Genomic DNA, 9,061 nt, shown 5'->3' with positions numbered 1-9,061 from the left:
CTTTCAGATTAGTGGTATTCTAAGTTGATTATATTTTCACGTATCTACAATTAGGTTTGATTTAACTGAGTAGTGCTAGAAAGATTGAGTTAGGTACAATAGAAGAAGCAATTAATAACAGTTTAGTTAATTTTATGGATAAGATTCCATAGGTATTTACTCCAGTAGGTTTGTCTCAATAACTCCCTGATAATTTTTGTAAAAGAAGTGATGTGTAAAATACTCACATTGATCCATTTGTCATATTGAAATAATGCCCAAGACTTAATCTTACCTGATTTAATTTTCTGATCATCTATTCCATCACTACTCACCTATATTATCTATCTTACCCTTTCATCTCTTCACTCTATAAATTTCTCTTCACTTTTTTTAGGATAATTCACAGTAATTTCTCAGCCTGAAGGTTAGGTAAAACATTTGAAGAATGTAATCAATAAACTGTGTTGTATGATGGTTAGAACAATAGAGGTATTATAAGAAATATTTTCTGTATGAATAAAGTTGACAGTTAATACACTGGTAAAAGTTAACCTATTAGCAATCAATAATACCACTCAAATTTCTAAGAAGTAGTAAATATCTCTTCCTTAAACTGTACTTCATATTATCTTTAAAATATGACTGAAGCTGAATTTAATCTTTTTGCCTCAGTACATTTCAATTTATTATAGTAATTTCTTGGGATATTTGTCTTATTATTATTTTTTTATACTTCAACTGAGTTTTCAATTCTATTTAAAAATTTTTTGAAGTATTGTTGATTTACAATGTTGTGTTAATTTCACGTGTACAACAAAGTGATTCACTTATATATAATATATATTGCTGGCTAGGTATTTTAAATTCAATGACCATTATGGTAGTTAAAGTACATTTGTTTAGTTATTTATTTTTGTTGTCTGGACAGGGATTTGAACCCTGGACCCTCAGATAAAAAGTCTGATGCTCTACCAACTGAGCTACCCAGGCTCTATTTTATATATAGCAGTATGTATATGTTAATTCCAAACTCCATGTTTGTCCTTGTTTGTTCCTACCAAAGGGAAAACCTTTGGTAACTTTAAGTGTGTTTTCTATGTCTGTGGATCTCTTTCTGTTTTGTATATAGGTTCATTTGCATCACTTTTTTAGATTCCACATATAAGCAATATCATATGATATTTGTCTTTGTCTGGCTTACTTCACTTAGTATGATAATCTCTAGGTCCATCCATGTTACTACAAATACATTATTTCCATTCATTTTTATGGCTGAGTAATATTTCAATATATATATACTCAGTTTCTTTATCCATTTATCTGTTGCTGGACATCTAGGTTGCTTTCATGTCAGTCAGTTAGTCACTCAGTCATGTCTGACTCTTTGCGATCCCATGAACGTCATGTCTTAGCTACTGTGAATAGTACTTCCGTAAACACTGGGTTAACATGTACCTTTTCAAATTATGGTTTTCTCTAGATATATGCCCAGGAGTGGAGTTACAGCATCATATGGTAGTTCTAGTTTCAAATTTTTAAGGAACCTCCATGCTGTTCTCCATAATAGCTATACCAATTTATAGTCTCACCAACAGGGTATCATTTATACCTAGAGACAAATAGAAAATGAAAGCATGATGATCCAAAACCTATGGTACACAGCAAAAGCAGTTCTAAGAGGGAAAGAAGTTTATAGCAATAAAATCCTACCTCAGGACACAAGAAATATCTCAGTTAAACAGCTTAAACTTATACCTAAAGCAATCAGAGTAAAAAGAACAAACAAACCCAAAGTTGGTAGAAGGAAAGAAATCACAAAGATCAGAGCAGAAGTTGATGGAGATGAAGAAAACAAAATGAACAAAACCAAAAGCTGATTCCTTAAAAAGTAAGCAAAAATGATACCCCTTTAGCCAGATTCATCAAGGAAAAAAGAGGATCCAAATCAATAAAATTATAAATGATAAAGGAGAAATCACAATTGACACCACAAAAATATAAAGGACCATAAGAGACAACTACAAGCAACTGTGTGCCAATAAAATGAACAACCCTCTTTCCAAGAAATGGATAAATTCTTAGCAAGGTACAACTTCCCAGTTGGAAACAGAAAGAAATAGAAAATATGATCCGACCAATTACAAGTACTGAAACTGAATCTGTAAAACTCCCAACAAATAAAAGTCCGGCACCACATGGCTTCACAGGTAAATTCTATCCAACATTTAGAGAAGAGTTACACCTCTTCTTCTGAAACTATTTCTAAAAAATTGCAGAGGAAGGAATGCTTCCAAACTCATTCTATGAGGCCACCATCATGCTGGTACCAAAACCAAATAAAGAAACAACAAAGGAAGAAACTTAGAGGCCAATATCACTGATAAATATAGGCACAAAAATCCTCCACAAAATACAAGCAGACCTAATCCAACAATACACTAAAAGGATCATACATCATGATCAAGTAGTATTTATCCCAGCAATGCAAGGATTTTTCAATATCCACAAATCAATCAATATAACACAGCATATAAACAAAGAATAAAAACCATATGATCATCTCCATAGATTCAGAAGAAGCTTTTGATAAAATCTAACATCCATTTATGGCAAAAACTCTCCAGAACAAGAAACCTACCTGAACATACTAAAAGCTGTATATGGCAAAAGTGTATGTTAGTCATGTCTGACTCTTTGCAGCCCCATGGACTGTAGCTCTCCAGACTCCTCTGTCCATGGAATTCTCCAGGCAAGAATACTGGAGTGTGTTGCCATTTCCTTCTCCAGGGGATCAAACCCCAGTTTCCTGCATTCCAGGCAGATTCTTTACCATCTGAGCCACCAGGGAAGACCCCATGGCTAATATCATGCTGAACAGTGGAAAGCTGAAAGTATTTCCTATAAGATCAGGAACAAGACCTCCCACTTGGAATTAGTCAACCTCACTATCACTTGTGCTCTTTTTATTTCAGCTGGAGTGTTATTGAAAGTGCTCTTCAAACTTAAATGTACTTACAAATCACTTGAATGTCTTGTTAAAATGCATATTCTGATTTAATAAGTTTGGTGTGAGATTGAAGATTCAACACTTAAATGATATTCCCAAGTGCATCACACTTTGAGTAGAAAGGTATCATAGCATTCACTGCATTGTGTTTAGATATTTTTATTTTATTTATATGAATTTCATCCAATAGACTACAGTGTTGGAGTATCATTGTTGCCTACACATGCTTATTGAACAACTCTGTGTGTTAGTTGCTCAGTTGTGTCTGACTCTATGTGAACCCATGGCCTGTAGCCCACCAGGCTCCTCTGTCCATGGAGTTCTCCAGGCAAGAGTACTGGATTTGGTAGCCATTCTGTACTCCAGGGAATCTTCCTGACCCAGGAATCGAACTTAGGTTTCTTGCATTGTTGGCAGATTCTTTACCATCTGAGCCACAAGGGAAGCCCCTTTGTTCAAATAAATGACTAAAACTTGACCTGACATAAAATTCACCATCAAAGCAGTACTCTCAGCTTTTCTCAACCTTCAAGGCTTCTAAGATTACTACCAAATTTCTCCTTGTGAACAAAGATAGTGATGATTCCCAAAATTTAATCCCACAGTCCTTCCTCACTAAAAAATCTTCCACAGGAGAATTGCTTTCAGGATACAAGCATAAACAAAAGGTAGTAAAATGCATTACCCAGAACTTAAAACTTAAAGGCATTTCAGAAACATTTATGGAGCTTTAAATTTTTGAGGTTAGTATTTAAAGTTGGACTTTTAAATTCATTTTTTATTGCTGCTTAAAAAATTGCCACAAAGTGACTTAAAACAGCAGCCATATATTAGCTCACACTTCTGTAGGTCAGAAACCTAAGCATGAAATGAATGGCTCAGTTTTTTGTTAAAAGCTCAAAAACTGAAATCAAGATCAACTGGACTGACTTCCCCTCTGGAAGCTCTGAGGAAGAATCTGTTTCCAAGTTCATCAGGTTGTTTGTAGAATTCATTTCCTTGCAGTTATAGAGCTAAGGACCCTGTTTCCTTGTTGGCTATAAGCTGGAGACTCCTCTCAGCTCCTAGAGATCACCTATATTCCTTGCCACATGGCTCCCTCCATCCTCAAGCCAGTAATAATGGATAGAATCATTCCTAGCCTTCAAAGTGCTGACTTCTTCCATCTCTAACATCTAGATTCAGATTTAAAGAGTTGGTGTGATTCAAGTGGGCTCATTCAGATAATCTTAAAGTTAGATTATTTGGTACTTTATTTACATTTGCAAAATCACTTATCACCTTGATTAGTGTTTGAGTGAATAATTGGGAGAGTGTGTACACCCAGGGCCGGCATTTAGGGATCATTTGAGAATTTCTCCCTACCACAGCTTCCAGATGAAAACCTGGAGAAACTCATTTTACCTCTCTTCCTAGATTCCATGGAAATAAAAAAAAAATAAAGGTGTACCATTGACATTGAATCCATAGCAACACTGAGAATGGGAAGGGGTGAAATTAGTGCACTCACCACTGGGACAAAGTTCTGAAGATCACAGGTAAAGATTGAAGATTGAATTAAGAAAAGGCTACTCAGGGCACTCAGGATGCCTGCAGCTGAGGGGAAAGCCTGCAATGTCCAGGTCAACAGGCATAGCAGGGCGATGTGTTATGGGCTGTGTACTGTTTATCAGGGCTCCCCTGCCTCTGTGATCTGATGTCTGATATTCTCAGGTGGAGCTGATGTAGTAATAATAATAGAAACAAAGTGCACAATAAATCTAATGCACTTGAATCATCTCAACCATCCCTGCCCAGGACCATAAAAAATTTGTTTTCTTTGAACCTGGTCCCAGGGACCAAAAGTTTTGGGACCACTGTTGTGTATGGAATAGCCAGGCTGGATGGTCCTGCCTCATTTGTATACCCCCATCATGACACAGTTTTAATAATATAAGCTGTATATTTCAGTATTTATTTTGGTAGAGCCGACAAGACAATGAAAAAAAGGTTAAAAATGTAATATCTCATAGGGGAATGGGACTGAAGCTAGGATGATAAACAGAGACTATTTTTCATTTAACTTCTTTCTGTACTTTTTGTGTTCTTTTTAGAAATTTTGTGTAAATAATAAAACTTTATTGTAAAAATAAATCCATTAGTTTCTTATTATCTTTTGATTTATAAGAATTCTCTATATAGTCTATACAGCGATGAAATTAAAAGATGCTTACTCCTTGGAAGGAAAGTTATGACCAATCTAGATAGTATATTCAAAAGCAGAGACATTACTTTGCTGACTAAGGTCCGTCTAGTCAAGGCTATGGTTTTTCCTGTGCTCATGTATGGATGTGAGAGCTGGACTGTGAAGAAGGCTGAGCCCCCCAAAAATAGATGCTTTTGAACTGTGGTGTTGGAGAAGACTCTTAAGAGTCCCTTGGACTGCAAGGAGATCCAACCAGTCCATTGTGAAGGAGATCAGCCATGGGATTTCTGTGGAAGGAATGATGCTAAAGCTGAAGCTCCAGTACTTTGGCCACCTCATGCAAAGAGTTGACTCATTGGAAAAGACTCTGATGCTGGGAGGGATTGGGGGCAGGAGGAGAAGGGGACGACCGAGGATGAGATGGCTGGATGGCATCACTGACTTGATGGACGTGAGTCTGAGTGAACTCCGGGAGTTGGTGATGGACAGGGAAGCCTGGTGTGCTGCGATTCATGGGGTCGCAAAGAGTTGGACACGACTGAGCAACTGAATTGAACTGAACTGAATAATCCTTCAATTTTATGGATTATTTTTGCTGTTTGAGACTTTTCCAGTTTACGAAGACTTTTCACATAAAGAAGTTAATTTTAGTGTTGTCTAGTTTACCAGTTACTTCTTTTATAGTCAGTAGTTTTTGAATAAAATTAAAAAATATCAGGATTTATTGACTTGGAAGCAACAGAAGACAACTTACGTTGCCAAAAAAAGACAAAAATTGTGTCATAATTGCAAGAGTCTTTTAGTAATGATATCTTCTGGGTACAGGTTGATTCAGGAGCAAATAACCATCAGAATTCCTCTCTCTGTTCAGACTCATGAGCATTGACTGTTCTTCATTCTCACACACCAGAAAATAGGCAGTGGTAACTCTAGACTCATCTGGGTCATCACAAGATAACTGCACTCCAGATCCATACTCTCCTACTATCAAGTCTGCAGGAAGTAGAGAAAACTTCTCTTTCCTGGAAGTCCAAATACTAGCTCATGATTTATCAGCTATCATTTGCATACTAGCCTATAATGAACCCATTATTATGGACAAAATGGGGCATGCTGACTAATTAAGATCAATTTGAGTCCCCTCGTGCATCTGGAAACCTAGTCAACCGTTGAAAAGCACATGGGCCCAAAGTAGGGAAATAAGAGTAAAATTACCCAAAAATGCTAACCTTGTGGGGCTAGGTGGCCCCCAAACCAGTTAATGTCCAGATAATAATTACTTTTCATTTCAGAAGTGATGCTGATAAATGATTGCTACTAGATTTACGGATAGAAACTTGGTATCAAATGCTGGCCTTTCCGTCTAGTATAAGATAATTATCTACTTTCTCTAAGTTAGAGTGCTTCATATTTAAAATGGAAATTATAATATTTTTAAGGTTATTGTGGATCAGATAGAAATTATACGTAAACAGCCTGACCCATGCTTGATAAACATAGTGCCATAACTGCTATTAACATTTGAGTGTTAATTGAAAGCTATGTGCCTCCTTTTCTAGAGGCAGTCACATATGAAGCTGCCTCTCTGCTTATGGTATTAATCCTTTGTTAACTGGACATTAGTTAAAGGAGATGAAGCCGGAGTGTAGCACTCATGCCTGCCCCACTAAAATCCAGGCCAGGTTTATCTGCTCTGTTGATTGATGAAGAGAAACCGACCTACAGCTTGAAGGAGAAGCACAATTGAAATTAAAGGGACTGTGCATTTGCTTTTCAATATTCCATATAGACCACAGAGTTCTGTTTTGTGTTTTTGCTCACAATGCCATCCTTCCTTACTTGAACATTTTGACATAGCCTTTCTATGTTCCAAGAATGGATGAGGTAATTGTCAGGGACTTAAGAAGTTGGCTTAATTTCTTTTTCTTAAGGTAGGTTCTTAGACCTACCATAAGTTGGTTATCTGTTTTAGATATATCGACGTATAAATATTAACTCCCAATCTATCACTTCACACTTCCCTCCTGGTAACCACAGTTTCATTCTCTAAGTCTGTTTATGTTTTATAAATAAGTTCATTTGAATCATTTTAAAATAAGTTCATTTGTATCATTTTTTAATATTCTGCATGTAAGTGGTACCATAAGATAGGTTTCTTTCTCTGACTTGCTTTACTGAGTATGATAATCTCGAGGTTCATCCATGTTGCTGCAAATGGCATTATTTCATTCTTTTTAATGACTGGGTAATATGCCATTGTGTATATAAATACCACATCTATTTTATCCATTTTTCTGTCAATGAACATTTAGATTACTTCAATGTCTTGGCTGCAGTAAATAGTGCTGCTATGAACATTGGGGTGCATTTATCATTTTGAACTATGCTTTTCTCCAGATATATTCCCTGGAATAGGATGGCTGGATAATATGGTAGCTCCATTTTAAGTGAAGTTGGCTTAATTTTTACTGAAAACAAATTGGGTTGATTATTTCATGGTAATATGATAGAACTTTCATTCTGTTGTTCATAAACTCCTGTGCTGGTGGGATCATGAGTTCAGTTGTTTTCAGATTGTCATTTGTGAAGTTGATGAGTTCCAAGGAAATATCCCAGGGCTCTTCCTGGGAAATTTAAGAGTATAAGTCAACTAAGCATGCAGGCTGCATGTCTCTAACCTGAATATTCCATTTCTATTGCTTCATACTGGGTTCTAGGTAACATTTTATTTAGAAAATAAAAATGAATTACACAGCTTCAAAAACAAACGTATTTTGGAGATTCGCTGTTTCATACAAAGGAACCACAATCTAATATATTAGCATGACCTATGTTGCACTGTTTATCTGTAAACTATTTAGATATTTAGTTCAGCCAGTATTTACTGAACATCTTTTCAGTGTGTCGTGTGGCACTCATGCCTGACTATGATGGTGGTGGTAGTTTAGTCGCTCAGTCATGTCCAACTCTTTGCGACCCCATGGATTACAGCCTACCAGGCTCCTCTGTCCATGGGACTCTCCATGCAAGAATACTGGAGTGGGTTGCCATTTCCTCCTCCAGGGGATCTTCCCAACCCAGGAATCGAACCCAGGTCTCCTACATTGCAAGCAGATTCTTTACCAACTGAGCTACAAGGGAAGCCCCATACAAGGAGACAATCCCTGTCCTTACAGTGTAGATACCCCAGGGTAGCAGTGATTGCTGGATGCCTACTCAATATCCCTCCTTCCTTTCTTCCTTTCTAGTAGAATCACAATATAAAGCCAAGCAGCAATGTGCCCAATTAGAATACAATATTTCTTAGTCACTTCTGTAGTTAGGGTTAGCCAACAAGAAGTGAGCTAAGGTATTGGGTGAGACTTCCAGGAAAGTACTTTAGAAGGAAACTTAACAGCTTGAATATACGTTTTGTCTATTGTATTCTCTTCCTTCCTGCTGTCTGATAAGCAGATGTGATGGCTGGAGTTATCTTGGATATATGGCAACTTTAGGTATGGAAACCATACGCTGAGTGTTTCAGTTCAGAAAAATTGAAGGGTCCTAGAAATCTGATGAGCTTGAAGCTGTCACACAAGTTCAGGACTGCTCACTTCTGGGTTTTCTTTACATAAGATAAAAATAAACCTTCAAATTGTTTAAATAACTGTTGTTATTATTTTTAATGTTAAGTCAAACTTAATCTTAATGGTTATAGACAATAATGTAAAGAGGGAAATTCAGGAGGGTGATAAATTAGGGTGCTCAGTCATTCAGTTATATCCAACTCTTTTGTGACCCCCTGGATTATTGCCCGCAAGTTTCCTCTGTTCATGGGATTTTCCAGGCAAGAATACTGGAGTGGGTTGCAATTTCCTTCTCCAGGAGATCTTCCCAACTCAGGGATC

General features: G+C 36.8%; 1 non-coding gene across 1 annotated transcript; it reads right to left on the bottom strand.

Moving 5' to 3' along the window:
• Positions 1-899: 899 nt before the first annotated feature.
• On the bottom strand, positions 900-972 carry TRNAK-UUU (transfer RNA lysine (anticodon UUU)). Its single transcript has one exon. It is a non-coding gene; the product is annotated as a tRNA-Lys (tRNA).
• Between the last annotated feature and the right edge of the window lie 8,089 nt (positions 973-9,061).

The sequence above is a fragment of the Capricornis sumatraensis genome, chromosome 1, assembly GCF_032405125.1.
Source record: "Capricornis sumatraensis isolate serow.1 chromosome 1, serow.2, whole genome shotgun sequence".
Taxonomy (NCBI): Eukaryota; Metazoa; Chordata; class Mammalia; order Artiodactyla; family Bovidae; genus Capricornis; species Capricornis sumatraensis.
Note: the sequence above shows the minus strand (reverse complement) of the source record. Positions and strands in the feature narration are given on the sequence as shown.